Genomic DNA, 23,279 nt, shown 5'->3' on the forward strand with positions numbered 1-23,279 from the left:
GGGTCCAGAGATCTCCCCATTCATTGCTCTGCTAGATTTATGTCAAGCTGGCAGCTCAAAGGGAGTGCCCTTTCTGCTGCAGCTCAAGGGGAATGTCTTTTCTACTGCAGCACTTTCCCTATCACAGCTCCGCAGGGTGAAACTGAGCATGTGCGGCCATCTCAGTGAGCAGGACAAAGAAATAAGAAAAAGAACAAACAGCAGGTGGCGCTATACGGATACATTTCAGTGAATAACTCACTGGCTATACAAAATTACATGCAATTACAAAAGTATTCAGGTCCAGGTAGAATATTTTTTGTGGGATTCTGTCACCTGGATTTTGCCTATAGAGCTGCGGACTTGCGCTGCTAGATCGCCGCTAGCACGCCGTAATCTCGCAGCTAGCGCGTGCGCAGTTTGTTCCCTGAGGCTGATGCCAGCACAGAGAAGGAACACTATGCCGGCACTGACATGCCGCGCATGCGCGAGATTACGCCGCTCTAACTTGGTGACCTCGGGGAGCAAGGAGGAGATTCGGAGAATGTGGGGCGGTGCTGGGCTCCAGAAACATTAGTAACAGCCCCTTGGGCTCCTTACTTGCCTCATTTACATATATATATATACAATCTTTTTTTGCCTAAATATTGCAGATGTGCTAGCAGCGATCTAGCAGTCCATGTCCGCAGCTCTTTAGGCAAAATCCAGGTGACAGAATCCCTTTTTTAACTAATAAAGACTGCCCCATCTTGGAGTACATGCGGACACTCTACTGTGGGACAACACTTATCTCAGAGAACTAAAGTTAATTCAACAAGAGGTCTGGTGGAAAAATGGTATTTACAAATTGGGACAGGTACGGAAGGAGGTCGATATAGTCGCATATTCAGATCTTCTAAACATCTGTGGAATTGGAAGCAGAGATTTGACTTTCTTTTATTTACAACTGAAAGAAGCCCTGCGGGCGTCGTTAGGAAAGGGAACACACATATCTACCCCTCCACAGTCTATAGTCAATGTATCTAATCTAACTGTGGGTAAGAAGCCAATATCAAGGATATATCAAGTTTTGTTATATCAGAGGACAGAAAAGAAAGCAGTCAACCGTCTATTGTATAAATGGCAACAGTCCAGTTCTGGGAGAAGGCAAAAAATGGGGTTTCACATAACTTCTCCCATAGGGTTACCCAATTCAACATACTACCTCGACTATATTACTCCCCTAAAGATCTGATGAAATTCTATAAATCCCAAGATTTTGGCTGTAAAAAAATGTATTCTTGGGGTAATGGACGGTGATAGACAACTTAAATCATCGAGAAATAGCAACTAAACTCTTATTTTATGCCGGGAAATGTATTATTGGACATTGGGGTAGTAGTGTGTGAATGGGAGAGCCTTGCCAGAATCTCAGATCGTCAGGGAGAGATTCCATTTGGTATCGATAAAAGAAAAAATCGAGATGTACCACACTGTGGCAGGAATGGTTGAAATGATCGAGAACTGAGAGATGTCTGGGGCAGGATGGAATTTGGGGGGGATAGCGGAGGGTGGGGGAGTTAAGGAGGAGGTTTTTTTTTATTCTCCACCCCTGGAAGGGGAGCAACAGGCACGGGGGGGGGGAATGGGGTGGGTAATAGTAAATTGTATACATATTGTGTTTATAATGTAAAAATAATCAATAATTTTTATGTTTATAATTGTCTAAATAATAATAAAGATCTAAAAAAATAATAATAATAAAAAAATAAAATTATGAAGACTGCACTGTATAATCAGTTGGCATTGTTAATGGCCAGTACCTTCAATATGGCCATTAACTATGCAGACCAGCTATACAGTGCAGTCTTCATTACTGGAATAAGAGGCAGCGGCGGCCTAACTGGCAGACTGCAGAATGGTCGCGCCCCAAAACGGTGCCGTGTGGTTTTACCTTCAATGTGGCAGAGGTGAAATCTGTGATGAATAAACAGCAAAATCCGTAGGTAACACTGGTGGAATTTGCTGTCGATTCGCAGTGGATGTCTTTGTGTGGTCTTACCCCTGGGGGTAAATTGCAGCAGATTTCCCCCTCTGCACCATAAATTGGCACACTGCGAATTTAAAATCCTCACCCCAGGCCATTTTACACTCCAAATTTCTTATGCAGAATGCAAACCAGCAGCATATCTGTCCAGAGTGGACGTACCCTTACAGGACCCATTTACCAGTAGTTATTGCAGACCCCGATACCTAAATCTGCCTACATAGGTAATATCATATGCCCCACTCCTATAGAGCTGCATAACTTTCCCAGTAAGGAATACAACGCGTTCTTTTACATTCACGGGTGTTTGCTTTTATATAATTTCTCTTTAGATTAGGTTGGAAAGGCGCCGACTTCTGACAGCTGACAAATCCAATCCTTTACGCCGCGGTAAATGCATAAAACCCACCTGAACAGATCGCTCAGGAGCTGATGTTTTCCCTAATTGTTAATAGCAGATGTGCTGTATTCTTATCAAACAGCCTCCTGCGGTCCTGTCATGGCAGAGTATAGAAAGGGCGCTCGTCGCTGCGTGATCCCGCTCACTCTTCATCCGATGACTGACACGTAGACATGAAAGGTTTCCAAACTCCCAAATACAGCTGCTACGGCTTTGTTCTCGTCCCTGTGTACGGTGTGCTTTGTATTTGGCACTTCAATATCACTACTTCTTGCTCCTTTACATACTGTACTGCATGCTAAATAAAGCGCATTCGCCTTTTATTAAGGTGCAAACCGCCCGGTATTTTATGTGCTGATTCCACTTCCAAATGACATAGGAACATCAAAAAACACAGCCGCCATCCGTCTAGGAGTGAGGATCTTGACAGCTCCAATATATAACTCAAAACTACAAACTTATTGCATCGGAGATGAGAGAGCAGTCCCCTGTTAAATCACACTGCTGACACTAAGAGCAGGAACAGTACCGTAACCGGAGAGAGTCATCGGTGATCAGTCCTCGTAGAGGACATTGAATTGGGAGGGTCTAGTGACCCAAAACACATGGGTCAGTCTCTCCCCTGTGGCTGACTTCCTGTGAACTACATCACCAATCAAATCCCTCCTAGCAGCTCTCAGGCCCCTCCCTCCATTTTCCTCTGTATTTGGGTACATTCACACGACCGTATGTGTTTTGCGGTCCGCAAATTGCGGATCCGCAAACCACGGATACCGGCCGTGTGAATGTAGCCGGCCCCATGATAGAAATGCCTATTCTTGTTCGCGATTGCGGACAAGAATAGGACATGCTCTATCTTTTTTGCGGGGCCGCGGAACGGATCTACGGATGCGGACAGCACATTGTGTGCTGTCCGCATCTTTTGCGGCCCCATTGAAATGAATGGGTCCGCACCCGGTCCGCAAAATTGCGGAACGGATGCAGAGCCAAAAATACGGTCGTGTGAATGTACCCTTTCTCTGTATTCTGCTGCCGATATAATGTATCCCCTATCTAAAGGACCATAAGTGCAGATAGAGGATGACTGTATACAGTGTTTAGCTGCAGTTATATAAACCTCCGCCTGACTGTACCATCTGTGTGTGCTGACTCTCCAGTGTATTTCTATGAGATGTAGCTTCACACTGGTCTCCCTGTATTCCTCAGGAGAGCAGATATATAGTAGGTAAGTGTATACAGTGATTAGCTGCAGTTATATAAACCTCCTGACTCACACTGGCTGCCTGTACTATCTGGGTGTGCTGACTCTCCAGTGTAGCTCTATGAGATATAGCTTCAGAGTGGTCTCCATGCATGTAAGAGCTGACAGGGGAGAAGGAGATGACAGGGCTGAGAGGACAGTTCTGCTCAAGCTGTATCACAGTGTGAGAAGACAGCAGCCCTGTTTCACTGATCTGTCATGGCTGCTGTGTGGTGATACTCCACACCCTCTGTCTCTGGAAAGCGAGGCACGATGGGAAATATAGGATTTATTAGGAAAACCATATCTGATGGGATGGCTGCCAACCCACATATGCTCATCAAATAAAAGAGGTATACACAAAGCATACACAAGAGTCTCCATCTTATTCTTTAATAATGGCCTATCCTGCACTGTATAGGCAAGGGAAATAATCCTGGAGTGCTTCTTTAATGGCGTACGCCAAAATTTTGGAGCAAAATATTAGTGTGATGAAATAACAGCCAGAGATATAACAGACCAGGCACGTCCGGTGCACGGACACTGACTCTTCACAGAGGTGACCATGGCATAAATAGTGGGAGAATTAGAAGTCTAATGGTCGTCCACACCTATCCATAAAAAGGAGACCTCTACCACACACCAAACATACAGTGGATATAAAAAGTCTACACACCCCTGTTAAAATGTCAGGTTTCTGTGATGTAAAAATATGAGACAAAGATAAATCATTTCAGAACTTTTTCCACCTTTAATGTGACCTATAAACTGTACAACTCAATTGAAAAACAAACTGAAATCTTTTAGGTAGAGGGAAGAAAAAATATAAAAATAAAATAATATGGTTGCATAAGTGTGCACACCCTTAAACTAATACTTTGTTGAAGCACCTTTTGATTTTAATACAGCACTCAGTCTTTTTGGGTATGAGTCTATCAGCATGGCACATTTTGACTTGGCAAGATTTGCCCACTCTTCTTTGCAAAAACTCTCCAAATCTGTCAGATTGCGAAGGCATCTCCTGTGCACAGCCCTCTTCAGATCACCCCACAGATTTACAATCAGATTCAGGTCTGGGCTCTGGCTGAGCCATTCCAAAACTTTAATCTTCTTCTGGTGAAGCCATTACTTTGTTGATTTGGATGTATGCTTTGGGTCGTTGTCATGCTGAAAGATGAAGTTCCTCTTCATGTTCAGCTTTCTAGCAGAAGCCTGAAGGTTTTGTGCCAATATTGACTGGTATTTGGAACTGTTCATAATTCCCTCCTTCATTCCAGCTGAAGAAAAACAGCCCCTTGGGATGATGCTGCCATCACCATGCTTCACTGTGGGGATGGTGTTCTCTTGGTGATGTGCAGTGTTGTTTTTGGGCCAAACATATCTTTTGGAATTATGGCCAAAAAGTTCAACCTTGGTTTCATCAGACCATAACACCTTTTCCCACATGCTTTTGGGAGACTTCAGATGTGTTTTTGCATAATGTAGCCTGGCTTGGATGTTTTTCTTCGTAAGAAAAGGCTTTCGTCTTGCCACTCTACCCCATAGCCCAGACATATGAAGAATACAGGAGATTGTTGTCAAATGTACCACACAGCCAGTACTTGCCAGATATTCCTGCAGCTCCTTTAATGTTGCTGTAGGCCTCTTGGTCGCCTCCCAGACCAGTTTTCTTCTCGTCTTTTCATCAATTTTTGAGGGACGTCCAGTTCTTGGTAATGTCACTGTTGTGCCATATTTTCTCCACTTGATGATGACGGTCTTCACTGTGTTCCATGGTAGATCTAATGCCTTGGAAATTCTTTTGTACCTTTCTCCTGACTGATACCTTCTAACAATGAGATCCCTCTGATGCTTTGGAAGCTCTCTGTGGACCATGGCTTTTGCTATCGGATGTGACTAAGAAAATTTCAGGAAAGACCAACTAGAGCAGCTGAACTTTATTTGGGGTTAATCATTTTAAATGATGGCCGGTGTATGCTGACTCCTATTTAACATGATTGTGAATGTGATTGCTTAATTCTGAACACAGCTACATCCCCAGTTATAAGAGGGTGTGCATAATTATGCAACCACATTATTTTTGTTTTGTTTTCTTCCCTCCACCAAAAAGATTTCAGTTTGTTTTTCAATTGAGTGGTACAGTTTATAGGTCACATTAACCACCTCAGGACCGCCGTACGCAGGATTGCGTCTTTGCGGCGGCCCTGCTCTTCTGGGTGGACGCGCCGGTGCGTCCTCTCGCGAGACGCGAGATTTCCTGTGAACGCGCGCACACAGGCGCGCGCGCTCACAGGAACGGAAGGTAAGAGAGTGGATCTCCAGCCTGCCAGCGGCGATCGTTCGCTGGCAGGCTGGAGATGTGTTTTTTTTAACCCCTAACAGGTATATTAGACGCTGTTTTGATAACAGCGTCTAAGATACCTGCTACCTGGTCCTCTGGTGGTCCCCTTTGTTTGGATCGACCACCAGAGGACACAGGTAGCTCAGTAAAGTCCCACCAAGCACCACTACACTACACTACACCCCCCCCCCGTCACTTATTAACCCCTTATTAGCCCCTGATCACCCCATATAGACTCCCTGATCACCCCCCTGTCATTGATTACACCCCTGTCATTGATCAACCCCCTGTAAAGCTCCATTCAGATGTCCGCATGATTTTTACGGATGCACTGATAGATGGATCGGATCCGCAAAACGCATCCGGACGTCTGAATGAAGCCTTACAGGGGCGTGATCAATGACTGTGGTGATCACCCCATATAGACTCCCTGATCACCCCCCTGTCATTGATTACCCCCCTGTCATTGATCAACCCCCTGTAAAGCTCCATTCAGACGTCCGCATGATTTTTACGGATCCACTGATAGATGGATCGGATCCGCAAAACGCATCCGGACGTCTGAATGAAGCCTTACAGGGGCATGATCAATGACTGTGGTGATCACCCCATATAGACTCCCTGATCACCCCCCTGTCATTGATTACACCCCTGTCATTGATCACACCCCTGTAAAGCTCCATTCAGATGTCCGCATGATTTTTACGGATGCACTGATAGATGGATCGGATCCGCAAAACGCATCCGGACGTCTGAATGAAGCCTTACAGGGGCGTGATCAATGACTGTGGTGATCACCCCATATAGACTCCCTGATCACCCCCCTGTCATTGATTACACCCCTGTCATTGATCACCCCCCTGTAAAGCTCCATTCAGATGTCCGCATGATTTTTACGGATGCACTGATAGATGGATCGGATCCGCAAAACGCATCCGGACGTCTGAATGAAGCCTTACAGGGGCGTGATCAATGACTGTGGTGATCACCCCATATAGACTCCCTGATCACCCCCCTGTCATTGATCACCCCCCTGTAAAGCTCCATTCAGATGTCCGCATGATTTTTACGGATGCACTGATAGATGGATCGGATCCGCAAAACGCATCCGGACGTCTGAATGAAGCCTTACAGGGGCGTGATCAATGACTGTGGTGATCACCCCATATAGACTCCCTGATCACCCCCCTGTCATTGATTACACCCCTGTCATTGATCACCCCCCTGTAAAGCTCCATTCAGATGTCCGCATGATTTTTACGGATGCACTGATAGATGGATCGGATCCGCAAAACGCATCCGGACGTCTGAATGAAGCCTTACAGGGGCATGATCAATGACTGTGGTGATCACCCCATATAGACTCCCTGATCACCCCCCTGTCATTGATCACCCTCTGTAAAGCTCCATTCAGATGTCCGCATGATTTTTACGGATGCACTGATAGATGGATCGGATCCGCAAAACGCATCCGGACGTCTGAATGAAGCCTTACAGGGGCATGATCAATGACTGTGGTGATCACCCCATATAGACTCCCTGATCACCCCCCTGTCATTGATCACCACCCCTGTCATTGATCACCACCCCTGTCATTGATCACCCCCCTGTCATTGATCACCCTCTGTAAGGCTCCATTCAGACATTTTTTTGGCCCAAGTTAGCGGAATTTTTATTTATTTTTCTTACAAAGTCTCATATTCCACTAACTTGTGTCAAAAAATAAAATCTCACATGAACTCACCATACCCCTCACGGAATCCAAATGCGTAAAATTTTTTAGACATGTATATTCCAGACTTCTTCTCACGCTTTAGGGCCCCTAGAATGCCAGGGCAGTATAAATACGCCACATGTGACCCCATTTCGGAAAGAAGACACCCCCAGGTATTCCGTGAGGGGCATATTGAGTCCATGAAAGATTGAAATTTTTGTCCCAAGTTAGCGGAACGGGAGACTTTGTGAGAAAAAAATAAAAAATATCAATTTCCGCTAACTTGTGCCAAAAAAAAAAAATTTCTATGAACTCGCCATGCCCCTCATTGAATACCTTGGGGTGTCTTCTTTCCAAAATGGGGTCACATGTGGGGTATTTATACTGCCCTGGCATTCTAGGGGCCCCAAAGCGTGAGAAGAAGTCTGGTATCCAAATGTCTAAAAATGCCCTCATAAAATGAATGTGGGCCCCTTTGCGCATCTAGGCTGCAAAAAAGTGTCACACATCTGGTATCGCCGTACTCAGGAGAAGGTGGGGAATGTGTTTTGGGGTGTCATTTTACATATACCCATGCTGGGTGAGAGAAATATCTTGGTCAAATGCCAACTTTGTATAAAAAAATGGGAAAAGTTGTCTTTTGCCAAGATATTTCTCTCACCCAGCAAGGGTATATGTAAAATGACACCCCAAAACACATTCCCCAACTTCTCCTGAATACGGCGATACCACATGTGTGACACTTTTTTGCAGCCTAGGTGGGCAAAGGGGCCCATATTCCAAAGAGCACCTTTAGGATTTCACAGGTCATTTACCTACCTAACACACATTAGGGCCCCTGGAAAATGCCAGGGCAGTATAACTACCACACAAGTGACCCCATTTTGGAAAGAAGACACCCCAAGGTATTCCGTGAGGGGCATGGCGAGTTCCTAGAATTTTTTATTTTTTGTCACAAGTTAGTGGAAAATGCTGATTTTTTTTTTTTTTTTTTTTTTTTATACAAAGTCTCATATTCCACTAACTTGTGACAAAAAATAAAAACTTCCATGAACTCACTATGCCCATCAGCGAATACCTTGGGGTCTCTTCTTTCCAAAATGGGGTCACTTGTGGGGTAGTTATACTGCCCTGGCATTCTAGGGGCCCAAATGTGTGGTAAGGAGTTTGAAATCAAATTCTGTAAAAAATGACAAGTGAAATCCGAAAGGTGCTCTTTGGAATATGGGCCCCTTTGCCCACCTAGGCTGCAAAAAAGTGTCACACATCTGGTATCTCCGTACTCAGGAGAAGGTGGGGAATGTGTTTTGGGGTGTCATTTTATATATACCCATGCTGGGTGAGAGAAATATCTTGGCAAACGACAACTTTTCCCATTTTTTTATACAAAGTTGGCATTTGACCAAGATATTTATCTCACCCAGCATAGGTATATGTAAAAAGACACCCCAAAACACATTCCTCAACTTCTCCTGAATACAGAGATACCAGATGTGTGACACTTTTTTGCAGCCTAGGTGGGCAAAGGGGCCCATATTCCAAAGAGCACCTTTCGGATTTCACAGGTCAATTTTTACAGAATTTGATTTCAAACTCCTTACCACACATTTGGGCCCCTAGAATGCCAGGGCAGTATAACTACCCCACAAGTGACCCCATTTTGGAAAGAAGAGACCCCAAGGTATTCGCTGATGGGCATAGTGAGTTCATGGAAGTTTTTATTTTTTGTCACAAGTTAGTGGAATATGAGACTTTGTATGAAAAAAAAAAAAAAAAAAATCATCATTTTCCACTAACTTGTGACAAAAAATAAAAACTTCCATGAACTCACTATGCCCATCAGCGAATACCTTGGGGTCTCTTCTTTCCAAAATGGGGTCACTTGTGGGGTAGTTATACTGCCCTGGCATTCTAGGGGCCCAAATGTGTGGTAAGGAGTTTGAAATCAAATTCTGTAAAAAATGACGAGTGAAATCCGAAAGGTGCTCTTTGGAATATGGGCCCCTTTGCCCACCTAGGCTGCAAAAAAGTGTCACACATCTGGTATCTCCGTACTCAGGAGAAGGTGGGGAATGTGTTTTGGGGTGTCATTTTACATATACCCATGCTGGGTGAGAGAAATATCTTGGCAAACGACAACTTTTCCCATTTTTTTATACAAAGTTGGCATTTGACCAAGATATTTATCTCACCCAGCATAGGTATATGTAAAAAGACACCCCAAAACACATTCCTCAACTTCTCCTGAATACAGAGATACCAGATGTGTGACACTTTTTTGCAGCCTAGGTGGGCAAAGGGGCCCATATTCCAAAGAGCACCTTTCGGATTTCACAGGTCAATTTTTACAGAATTTGATTTCAAACTCCTTACCACACATTTGGGCCCCTAGAATGCCAGGGCAGTATAACTACCCCACAAGTGACCCCATTTTGGAAAGAAGAGACCCCAAGGTATTCGCTGATGGGCATAGTGAGTTCATGGAAGTTTTTATTTTTTGTCACAAGTTAGTGGAATATGAGACTTTGTATGAAAAAAAAAAAAAAAAAAATCATCATTTTCCACTAACTTGTGACAAAAAATAAAAAATTCTAGGAACTCGCCATGCCCCTCACGGAATACCTTGGGGTGTCTTCTTTCCAAAATGGGGTCACTTGTGGGGTAGTTATACTGCCCTGGCATTCTAGGGGCCCAAATGTGTGGTAAGGAGTTTGAAATCAAATTCAGTAAAAAATGACAAGTGAAATCCGAAAGGTGCTCTTTGGAATATGGGCCCCTTTGCCCACCTAGGCTGCAAAAAAGTGTCACACATCTGGTATCTCCGTACTCAGGAGAAGGTGGGGAATGTGTTTTGGGGTGTCATTTTATATATACCCATGCTGGGTGAGAGAAATATCTTGGCAAAAGACAACTTTTCCCATTTTTTTATACAAAGTTGTCATTTGACCAAGATATTTCTCTCACCCAGCATGGGTATATATAAAATGACACCCCAAAACACATTCCCCACCTTCTCCTGAGTACGGGGATACCAGATGTGTGACACTTTTTTGCAGCCTAGGTGGGCAAAGGGGCCCATATTCCAAAGAGCACCTTTCGGATTTCACAGGTCATTTTTTACTGAATTTGATTTCAAACTCCTTACCACACATTTGGGCCCCTAGAATGCCAGGGCAGTATAACTACCCCACAAGTGACCCCATTTTGGAAAGAAGAGACCCCAAGGTATTTCGTGATGGGCATAGTGAGTTCATAGAAGTTTTTATTTTTTGTCACAAGTTAGTGGAATATGAGACTTTGTAAGAAAAAAAAAAAAAAGAAAAAAAATCATCATTTTCCGCTAACTTGTGACAAAAAATAAAAAGTTCTATGAACTCACTATGCCCATCAGCGAATACCTTAGGGTGTGTACTTTCAGAAATGGGGTCATTTGTGGGGTGTTTGTACTGTCTGGGCATTGTAGAACCTCAGGAAACATGACAGGTGCTCAGAAAGTCAGAGCTGCTTCAAAAAGCGGAAATTCACATTTTTGTACCATAGTTTGTAAACGCTATAACTTTTACCCAAACCATTTTTTTTCTACCCAAACATTTTTTTTTTATCAAAGACATGTAGAACTATAAATTTAGAGCAAAATTTCTATATGGATGTCGTTTTTTTTTGCAAAATTTTACAACTGAAAGTGAAAAATGTCATTTTTTTGCAAAAAAATCGTTAAATTTCGATTAATAACAAAAAAAGTAAAAATGTCAGCAGCAATGAAATACCACCAAATGAAAGCTCTATTAGTGAGAAGAAAAGGAGGTAAAATTCATTTGGGTGGTAAGTTGCATGACCGAGCAATAAACGGTGAAAGTAGTGTAGGTCAGAAGTGTAAAAAGTGGCCTGGTCTTTCAGGGTGTTTAAGCTCTGGGGGCTGAGGTGGTTAAAGGTGGAAAAAGTTCTGAAATGATTTATCTTTGTCTCATTTTTTTTACAGCACAGAAACCTGACATTTTAACAGGGGTGTGTAGACTTTTTATATCCACTGTAAATTAGCACAGAAGTGGTCATAATCGCATTGTACTGGAGACCCCTGCACAGGTATAACACATCTACCATCCCATGCCTAATGTATGGGAGCCATAATATAGAGGTAATGCTACAATACATATAAAAAGGGGTTAAATCCATTATTAATGTAAAAAAAAAAAAAAAAAAACAGACATCATGTAGTACATGACAGCTAGAACCAGCCCTGTGCCTTGAAGATTGCTCCAATTGCTCTGCTACATTTATTTCAAGCTGTCAGCTTTAGGGTCCATTCACACGTCAGTATTTTTCTATATCCCGAATTTCGGTCCGTTTTTTGCGGATCCGTTGTTCCTGAAAATGTTTCCGTATGTCATCCGTTTTTTGCGGATCCATTGACTTTGTATTGTACCAGGATCCGATTTTGCAGATAATAATAGGACAAGTTTTATATTTTTTCATTGTGCTGTCCGATTTTTTTCAGGACCCATTGAAAATGAATGGGTACACAACTGGTCCGGATCTGTTCCGCAAAAAACGGAACAGATCCGGAAAGAAACAACGGACGTGTGAATGGACCCTAAGGGATGTGTCCTTTCTCAAGGAGCGTGTCCTGTCTGCTGCAGCTGATAGAACTAAGCATGTGCTTCCATCTCAAAGAGCAGGACAGAGAAATTGGAAAAAGTGCAAACAGCAGGTGGCGCTACACAGATAGATTTAAAGGGAGTCTTTCACCTAAACTCACCATTATAGAACACTAACATCAGGATCTCCATTACATTCTCCATATTAGAATGCTACCTTCCATATTGCTGTCCATCGCCGATTTTCTCAGAAAAACACTTTTATTCAATATGTTAATTCGCTTCTGAAGGTGCCCCGGGGCGGCGTTCATGCGTCCGGTGCCCAGGCCCCTCGGCGCTTTTCATACGAAACCCCTCCCCTTTCACCCCTCTGGCCCGCCCCCAGGTTCTTCTGATTACGTCCTCCTCTTAGTGAGAAATCCAGCGCCAGCGCCGTTCAACAGATTCGCCGCGCCTGCGCACTTCATTCCCCATTATGGGCAGAGGTACAAGAGCGTTTAATGCGCATGTGCCGGCCCGTACATCCCGGTCTAGCTTGTGCCTCTGCCCATAATGGGGAATGAAGCGCGCAGGCGCGGCGAATCTGTTGAACGGCCTGGGAACCCGGACGCACGAACGCCGCCCCTGGGCACCTTCGGAAGCGAATTAACATATTGAATAAAAGTGTTTTTCTGAGAAAATCGGCGATGGACAGCAATATGGAAGGTAGCATTCTAATATGGGGAATGTAATGGAGATCCTGATGTTAGTGTTCTATAATGGTGATTTTAGGTGAAAGACTCCCTTTAATACAATAACTCACTGGCTACAATACATTTTTAATTACATGCAATTACAAAAGTCTCCAGATCCAGGTGCCGGATTGAAAACTGCAGAGTATTATTTGTGGAACAACCCCTTTAACAAATATCTTAAAATCTCTGGCCATCGCTGACTAATACAGGTAAGTGGTATACTGTATATACACCTGGGAGTCCTGACGGATCGAGCACAAATTACTAATGAAGGCAATATCTAGCTGCCATGCTCTGTGACACATTTCATCTTTGCAAACAGCTTTTAATATGTCTCATTTTATTTTTACTTTTGGAGAATATTGAAACAGGCATAAAGGGCGTCTGTCACCAGGAAATTCACTTATGAACCAGGCTCAGTTGAATGCAATTAATCCTTTCACTTAGAAATCTGTCATTTTATTCTGGAGAAAAGGTACTTTAAATCCATATGCAAATAAGCAGTTAAGTGCACCAAGGGTGGGCCCAAGCTACTCAGTGCACTTTTGCTCCTCCTGTCCCTCCATCTCTTTCCTGACTATATCAGAACCTGGCCCTTCCAATTAAGGAGAGGGAAGGGCAGTGACTTGAGCCCGCCTTCAGTGCACTTAACTGCTCATTTGCATATAAATTAAAAACACTTTTTTTCCCAGAATGAAGCATCGGATCGCTAAGTGAAAAGTATCATTACCTAGCTGGGCTAGCCCTACAAGGGACTGTGCCTGGTGAAAGACTTCATTTAACTTAACCCCTTAAAGGGGTTGTCCCACTTTGCCTTTTCAATCTCACCAGCAGTAGATGTCCTGATAACTTCCTGGTTTGGCTCAGGCCGTTGAGTGAAGGCCGGCCACGCCTCCTCATGACTCACCCTGAGAGCTCAGTCCTTGCTGCTCGTTCATGTGGATGAGTCACCCTTCTGGAGCCTGCAGAGTATGTAAAGCCCATCCCCCTGCTGGGGAATCACTCAGTGACCACTGACCAATGCTAGTGAACTAATGTAGTAACTTGTGTCTGTCCTGCAGTCTAATACACTTTTACACATAAAACCTGTGTTACAAACCCATTCTGTGCAGCAAAAACAATAAATCACTACAGCCCAAATGCATGTTAGCTAGTAGCCATATGATCTGTGCTAGATATAGATAGATATATTCACTGACTTATTACCCAGCTTTCCCGGTATCAGATATTATCACTGACTTATTACCCAGCTTTCCCGATGTCTGATATTATCCCTGACTTATTACCCAGCTTTCCCGGTGTACAATATTATTACAGACTTATTACCCAGCTTTCCCGGTATCAGATATTATCACTGACTTATTACCCAGCTTTCCCGGTATCAGATATTATTACTGACTTATTACCCAGCTTTCCCGGTATCAGATATTATTACTGACTTATTACCCAGCTTTCCCGGTATCAGATATTATTACTGACTTATTACCCAGCTTTCCCGGTGTACAATATTATCACTGACTTATTACCCAGCTTTCCCGGTATCAGATATTATCACTGACTTATTACCCAGCTTTCCCGGTATCAGATATTATCACTGACTTATTACCCAGCTTTCCAGGTGTCTGATATTATCACTGACTTATTACCCAGCTTTCCCGGTATCAGATATTATCACTGACCTATTACCCAGCTTTCCCGGTATCAGATATTATCACTGACCTATTACCCAGCTTTCCCGGTATCAGATATTATCACTGACTTATTACCCAGCTTTCCCGGTATCAGATATTATCACTGACTTATTACCCAGCTTTCCCGGTATCAGATATTATCACTGACTTATTACCCAGCTTTCCAGGTGTCTGATATTATCACTGACTTATTACCCAGCTTTCCCGGTATCAGATATTATCACTGACTTATTACCCAGCTTTCCCGGTATCAGATATTATCACTGACTTATTACCCAGCTTTCCCGGTGTCTGATATTATCACTGACTTATTACCCAGCTTTCCCGGTATCAGATATTATCACTGACCTATTACCCAGCTTTCCCGGTGTCTGATATTATCACTGACTTATTACCCAGCTTTCCCGGTGTACAATATTATTACAGACTTATTACCCAGCTTTCCCGGTATCAGATATTATCACTGACTTATTACCCAGCTTTCCCGGTGTCTGATATTATCACTGACTTATTACCCAGCTTTCCCGGTATCAGATATTATCACTGACTTATTACCCAGCTTTCCCAGTGTACAATATTATTACAGACTTATTACCCAGCTTTCCCGGTATCAGATATTATCACTGACTTATTACCCAGCTTTCCCGGTATCAGATATTATCACTGACTTATTACCCAGCTTTCCCGGTATCAGATATTATTACTGACTTATTACCCAGCTTTCCCGGTATCAGATATTATCACTGACTTATTACCCAGCTTTCCCGGTATCAGATATTATCACTGACTTATTACCCAGCTTTCCCGGTATCAGATATTATCACTGACTTATTACCCAGCTTTCCCGGTATCAGATATTATCACTGACTTATTACACAGCTTTCCCGGTATCAGATATTATCACTGACTTATTACACAGCTTTCCCGGTATCAGATATTATCACTGACTTATTACACAGCTTTCCCGGTATCAGATATTATCACTGACTTATTACCCAGCTTTCCCGGTATCAGATATTATCACTGACTTATTACCCAGCTTTCCCGGTATCAGATATTATCATTGACTTATTACCCAGCTTTCCCGGTGTCTGATATTATCACTGACTTATTACCCAGCTTTCCCGGTGTCTGATATTATCACTGACTTATTACCCAGCTTATGGGGGGGGCATCTGTGGATAGCACTTATGAGGAGGCATCTGTGGATAGCACTTATGGGGGGGCATCTGTGGATGGCACTTATGGGGGGAGGGCATCTGTGGATGGCACTTATGGGGGGGCATCTGTGGATAGCACTTATGGGGGGGGGGCATCTGTGGATAGCACTTATGGGGGGGGCATCTGTGGATAGCACTTATGGGGGGGCATCTGTGGATGGCACTTATGGGGGGGGCATCTGTGGATGGCACTTATGGGGGGGCATCTGTGGATGGCACTTATGGGGGGCATCTGTGGATAGCACTTATGGGGGGGCATCTGTGGATAGCACTTATGGGGGGGCATCTGTGGATGGCACTTATGGGGGGGAGCATCTGTGGATGGCACTTATGGGGTGGGGGGGATCTGTGGATGGCACTTATGGGGTGGGGGGGGATCTGTGGATGGCACTTATGGGGTGGGGGGATCTGTGGATGGCACTTATGGGGTGGGGGGATCTGTGGATGGCACTTATGAGGTGGGGGGATCTGTGGATGGCACTTATGGGGTGGGGGGCATCTGTGGATTGCCGCCTGGACTCCTTCTGGGCACCAGAGAGCACGGCGTCCTCGGTTGCTATGACGCCGTGCGCTCCCTCATGCTGCCGGAAAACAGTAATACACTGCTATGATCTATAAGAGAGTATCACTGTATTCCGGCGGCAGGAAGGAGCGCACGGCGTCCTCGGTTGCTATGACGCCGTGCGCTCCCTCCTGCTGCCAGAAAACAGTAATACACTGCTATGATCGGGCGCCCGCGCATGCGCAAAACTATGCGACGTGCGCGCTCACAGTGTAAGTGAGAGGCCGGCTGCAGGATCGCAATAGATACCAGTGCGCAGGTGCGGCATGGATGCGGCCGGCGAGATGTAGCCGTACCCATGGGATACCAGCACAAACAAAGGGGAGTGAAAGGAGCGTTTTTAGGCTGAATAGTATGTTTTTTTAATTACATGTATTATAAGAAATGTTCAGTGGGGGGCAATGATTACATGTAACCCTATTTAATGAAGTGGGACAACCCCTTTAACAGTTTCGCCCAAGCTCTTTGAGAAAAGACACTAACAGCTCAGCCAGAGCAGAGCTTGAGCAGCAGAGGGAGAACTCATATCTCGGGCTTGATAACAGCTAGAGATATGGTCTTGTTTGAAAGCTGACAGTCTAGACTTTAAAACAAGACCAGAGTCACAGCATGATGTCCTCTACATCAAGAGATAGAGCTGTTGGAAATCGGTGGGGAGTGATAGCAGCTAAAAGGTTTCAGCTGCTTTCACTCCTGACCTGATTTTGAACACCTATATCTCCTAATGTAGAGGAGATAATTCGGGTGGATCTTGTATTAAAGCCTAGACTGTCTGCTTTCAAACAAGACCAGTTCCATATCTCTTCCTGTTACCAAGCCTGAGATATTTGAAGTTAAAGCAGCCCAATCCCTGTGATCTCAGCCAGTCTGGAGAAGGACAGGGGGAAGTGGGGAAGCATGACAGCCTGCAGTATAGGAGAGAAGAAAATATATAAATTTGGCAACATCATGACAGCACTGACCCGCAGCGTGAAGTTATCATGTTATTTATATCACACATTGAACATTGTAAAAATATATCCTACAAAATAATGTTAATACTGCTGTTTCCCTTAAAAATAAAATAAAAAATTTATTAAATACACTATATGAACCCCAAAATAGTTCCTACAAATACTACAACTCATCCCACAAAATTCAAGGTCTCATACAGCTGTGATAAAAAAATTAAAAAGTTATGAACATATAGTTTGAAAAATGTTACTGATCCTTAAAATGTTTATACTGATAACCTATCCTCTAGACTAGATAGGTCATCAGTATCTGATCGGTGAGGTCCGATACCCAGGTCTCCGATCAACTGTTTGAAAAGGTATTGGTGCTCGCAGTAGCTCCACAGCCTTCTCTCAGCTCACCAAGCACAGCGCCGTACATTGTATAGTGGCCGTGCTTGGTATCGCAGCTCAGCCCTATTCACTTTAACCACCTCCGGACCGCTGTACGCACAGACGCGTCCTGGAGGTGGTTGATTCATTCCGCCTGGACGCATATACGCGTCATCTCGCGAGACGCGAGATTTCCTGTGAACGCGCGCACACAGGCGCGCGCGCTCACAGGAACGGAAGGTAAGAGAGTTGATCTCCAGCCTGCCAGCGGCGATCGTTCGCTGGCAGGCTGGAGATGTGTTTTTTTTAACCCCTAACAGGTATATTAGACGCTGTTTTGATAACAGCGTCTAATATACCTGCTACCTGGTCCTCTGGTGGTCCCCTTTGTTTGGATCGACCACCAGAGGACACAGGTAGCTCAGTAAAGTAGCACCAAGCACCACTACACTACACCCCCCCCGTCACTTATTAACCCCTTATTAGCCCCTGATCACCCCATATAGACTCCCTGATCACCCCTGATCACCCCATATAGACTCCTTGATCACCCCCCTGTCATTGATTACCCCCCTGTCATTGATCAACCCCCTGTAAAGCTCCATTCAGATGTCCGCATGATTTTTACGGATCCACTGATAGATGGATCGGATCCGCAAAACGCATCCGGACGTCTGAATGAAGCCTTACAGGGGCATGATCAATGACTGTGGTTATCACCCCATATAGACTCCCTGATCACCCCCCTGTCATTGATCACCCCCCTGTCATTGATTACCCCCCTGTAAAGCTCCATTCAGACGTCCGCATGATTTTTACGGATCCACTGATAGATGGATCGGATCCGCAAAACGCATCCGGACGTCTGAATGAAGCCTTACAGGGGCATGATCAATGACTGTGGTGATCACCCCATATAGACTCCCTGATCACCCCCCTGTAAAGCTCCATTCAGATGTCCGCATGATTTTTACGGATGCCCTGATAGATGGATCGGATCCGCAAAACGCATCCGGACGTCTGAATGAAGCCTTACAGGGGCATGATCAATGACTGTGGTGATCACCCCATATAGACTCCCTGATCACCCCCCTGTAAAGCTCCATTCAGATGTCCGCATGATTTTTACGGATGCACTGATAGATGGATCGGATCCGCAAAACGCATCCGGACGTCTGAATGAAGCCTTACAGGGGCATGATCAATGACTGTGGTGATCACCCCATATAGACTCCCTGATCACCCCCCTGTAAAGCTCCATTCAGATGTCCGCATGATTTTTACGGATGCACTGATAGATGGATCGGATCCGCAAAACGCATCCGGACGTCTGAATGAAGCCTTACAGGGGCATGATCAATGACTGTGGTGATCACCCCATATAGACTCCCTGATCACCCCCCTGTAAAGCTCCATTCAGATGTCCGCATGATTTTTACGGATGCACTGATAGATGGATCGGATCCGCAAAACGCATCCGGACGTCTGAATGAAGCCTTACAGGGGCGTGATCAATGACTGTGGTGATCACCCCATATAGACTCCCTGATCACCCCCCTGTCATTGATTACACCCCTGTCATTGATCACCCCCCTGTAAAGCTCCATTCAGACGTCCGCATGATTTTTACGGATCCACTGATAGATGGATCGGATCCGCAAAACGCATCCGGACGTCTGAATGAAGCCTTACAGGGGCATGATCAATGACTGTGGTGATCACCCCATATAGACTCCCTGATCACCCCCCTGTCATTGATTACCCCCCTGTAAAGCTCCATTCAGATGTCCGCATGATTTTTACGGATGCACTGATAGATGGATCGGATCCGCAAAACGCATCCGGACGTCTGAATGAAGCCTTACAGGGGCATGATCAATGACTGTGGTGATCACCCCATATAGACTCCCTGATCACCCCCCCTGTCATTGATCACCCCCCTGTCATTGATCACCCCCCTGTCATTGATCACCCTCTGTAAGGCTCCATTCAGACATTTTTTTGGCCCAAGTTAGCGGAATTTTTATTTATTTTTCTTACAAAGTCTCATATTCCACTAACTTGTGTCAAAAAATAAAATCTCACATGAACTCACCATACCCCTCACGGAATCCAAATGCGTAAAATTTTTTAGACATTTATATTCCAGACTTCTTCTCACGCTTTAGGGCCCCTAGAATGCCAGGGCAGTATAAATACCCCACATGTGACCCCATTTCGGAAAGAAGACACCCCCAGGTATTCCGTGAGGGGCATATTGAGTCCATGAAAGATTGAAATTTTTGTCCCAAGTTAGCGGAACAGGAGACTTTGTGAGAAAAAAATAAAAAATATCAAAAAATTTCTATGAACTCGCCATGCCCCTCATTGAATACCTTGGGGTGTCTTCTTTCCAAAATGGGGTCACATGTGGGGTATTTATACTGCCCTGGCATTCTAGGGGCCCCAAAGCGTGAGAAGAAGTCTGGTATCCAAATGTCTAAAAATGCCCTCCTAAAAGGAATTTGGGCACCTTTGCGCATCTAGGCTGCAAAAAAGTGTCACACATCTGGTATCGCCGTACTCAGGAGAAGTTGGGGAATGTGTTTTGGGGTGTCATTTTACATATACCCATGCTGGGTGAGAGAAATATCTTGGTCAAATGCCAACTTTGTATAAAAAAATGGGAAAAGTTGTCTTTTGCCAAGATATTTCTCTCACCCAGCATGGGTATATGTAAAATGACACCCCAAAACACATTCCCCAACTTCTCCTGAATACGGCGATACCACATGTGTGACACTTTTTTGCAGCCTAGGTGGGCAAAGGGGCCCATATTCCAAAGAGCACCTTTAGGATTTCACAGGTCATTTACCTACTTAACACACATTAGGGCCCCTGGAAAATGCCAGGGCAGTATAACTACCCCACAAGTGACCCCATTTTGGAAAGAAGACACCCCAAGGTATTCCGTGAGGGGCATGGCGAGTTCCTAGAATCTTTTATTTTTTGTCACAAGTTAGTGGAAAATGCAGATTTTTTTTTAACTTGTGACAAAAAATAAAAACTTCCATGAACTCACTATGCCCATCAGCGAATACCTTGGGGTCTCTTCTTTCCAAAATGGGGTCACTTGTGGGGTAGTTATACTGCCCTGGCATTCTAGGGGCCCAAATGTGTGGTAAGGAGTTTGAAATCAAATTCAGTAAAAAATGACGAGTGAAATCCGAAAGGTGCTCTTTGGAATATGGGCCCCTTTGCCCACCTAGGCTGCAAAAAAGTGTCACACATCTGGTATCTCCGTACTCAGGAGAAGGTGGGGAATGTGTTTTGGGGTGTCATTTTACATATACCCATGCTGGGTGAGATAAATATCTTGGCAAAAGACAACTTTTCCCATTTTTTTATACAAAGTTGTCATTTGACCAAGATATTTATCTCACCCAGCATGGGTATATGTAAAAAGACACCCCAAAACACATTCCTCAACTTCTCCTGAGTACGGGGATACCAGATGTGTGACACTTTTTTGCAGCCTAGGTGGGCAAAGGGGCCCATATTCCAAAGAGCACCTTTCGGATTTCACAGGTCATTTTTTACTGAATTTGATTTCAAACTCCTTACCACACATTTGGGCCCCTAGAATGCCAGGGCAGTATAACTACCCCACAAGTGACCCCATTTTGGAAAGAAGAGACCCCAAGGTATTCGCTGATGGGCATAGTGAGTTCATAGAACTTTTTATTTTTTGTCACAAGTTAGTGGAATATGAGACTTTGTAAGAAAAAAAAAAATAAAAAAAAAAATCATCATTTTCCGCTAACTTGTGACAAAAAATAAAAAGTTCTATGAACTCACTATGCCCATCAGCGAATACCTTAGGGTGTGTACTTTCAGAAATGGGGTCATTTGTGGGGTGTTTTTACTGTCTGGGCATTGTAGAACCTCAGGAAACATGACAGGTGCTCAGAAAGTCAGAGCTGCTTCAAAAAGCGGAAATTCACATTTTTGTACCATAGTTTGTAAACGCTATAACTTTTACCCAAACCATTTTTTTTTCTACCCAAACATTTTTTTTTTATCAAAGACATGTAGAACTATAAATTTAGAGCAAAATTTCTATATGGATGTCGTTTTTTTTGCAAAATTTTACAACTGAAAGTGAAAAATGTCATTTTTTTGCAAAAAAATCGTTAAATTTCGATTAATAACAAAAAAAGTAAAAATGTCAGCAGCAATGAAATACCACCAAATGAAAGCTCTATTAGTGAGAAGAAAAGGAGGTAAAATTCATTTGGGTGGTAAGTTGCATGACCGAGCAATAAACGGTGAAAGTAGTGTAGGTCAGAAGTGTAAAAAGTGGCCTGGTCTTTCAGGGTGTTTAAGCACTGGGGGCTGAGGTGGTTAATGGGGCTGAGATGCGCCTAGACCATGTGACCAATGAATGTGACGTAACATGGCCTAGGGAAAGCTGCGAGAAGGCCACGGCGCTACTCCGAGTGCCTGTGACTTCTCAAACAGCTGATCAGAGGGGGTCCCAGATACCACTGATCAGATACTGACGAAAAACCCCTTTAAGGCTCCATTCACACGTCCGCAAAATGGGTCCGCATCCTTTACGCAATTTTGCGGAATGGGTGCGGACCCATTCATTCTCTATGGGGACAGAATGGATGCGGACACCAGCCGCAATTGCGGAGCGCGGCCCCGATTTTGGGTCCGCAGCTCCGCAAAAAGATAGAGCATGTCCTATTCTTGTCCGCAGCTTGCGGACAAGAATAGGCATTTCTATGGGGGGTGACGGGCTGGTGTGTTGCGGACCCGCAATTTGCGGGTCCGCAACACACCACGGACGTGTGAATGTAGCCTAAGGCAGAAATTAGTTGTGTCACTAGGGGGTTAAAAAATGCACTTGTGCCCCCTGAGTTGTGAGTCAATTAGATGTACTAAATTCAAAATCTACAATAAAATAAAGTGACATTATTGGGAGCGTTTTTCCCAATTTTAATGTAACTGTTGAGGGGTTAAAAGTGTTTTTTTGTTTCATTCTTTGTACAAAGAAAACTAATTCATTGAAAGTAAGCAGAGATCTGGAAAATGCACAAAGTATATAAGAAAATGGAAAGGCTTTTCATCATACAAGGAATAAACCTTACATACCGGTACATTAAAGGGGTTTTCTATAAGAACAGTTATCACTTTTCCGCACAGGTGAGAAATGTATGATCCCTGGGGGTCTCACCACCGGGACCCCTAGGGATCCTAAGCACTCAGGTACCTGGCCCGTCACAGTCCAGTTATCAGAGTCGTTTCTTGTAATGAGCTGTGCACTTGTGTCTGTTATAAGACAGGACAGAATGTTATCCACTGACTGGGGAATTCCTATTGAATGACAGCAAGCAGAGATCTTGAAAACTGTGAGGAATTGATACAGAAAGTATAAAAGAAAAGTGGAAACTTTTCATTATAAAAA

General features: G+C 44.1%; 1 protein-coding gene across 1 annotated transcript in view; it reads right to left on the reverse strand.

Moving 5' to 3' along the window:
- The window catches only part of PIWIL4 (piwi like RNA-mediated gene silencing 4), a 323,109-nt gene that overhangs the window by 298,674 nt on the left and 1,156 nt on the right, over positions 1-23,279 (reverse strand). The gene's annotated exons all lie outside the window — the stretch shown is intronic.

This window comes from Bufo bufo, chromosome 3 (assembly GCF_905171765.1).
Source record: "Bufo bufo chromosome 3, aBufBuf1.1, whole genome shotgun sequence".
Classification (NCBI taxonomy): domain Eukaryota; kingdom Metazoa; phylum Chordata; class Amphibia; order Anura; family Bufonidae; genus Bufo; species Bufo bufo.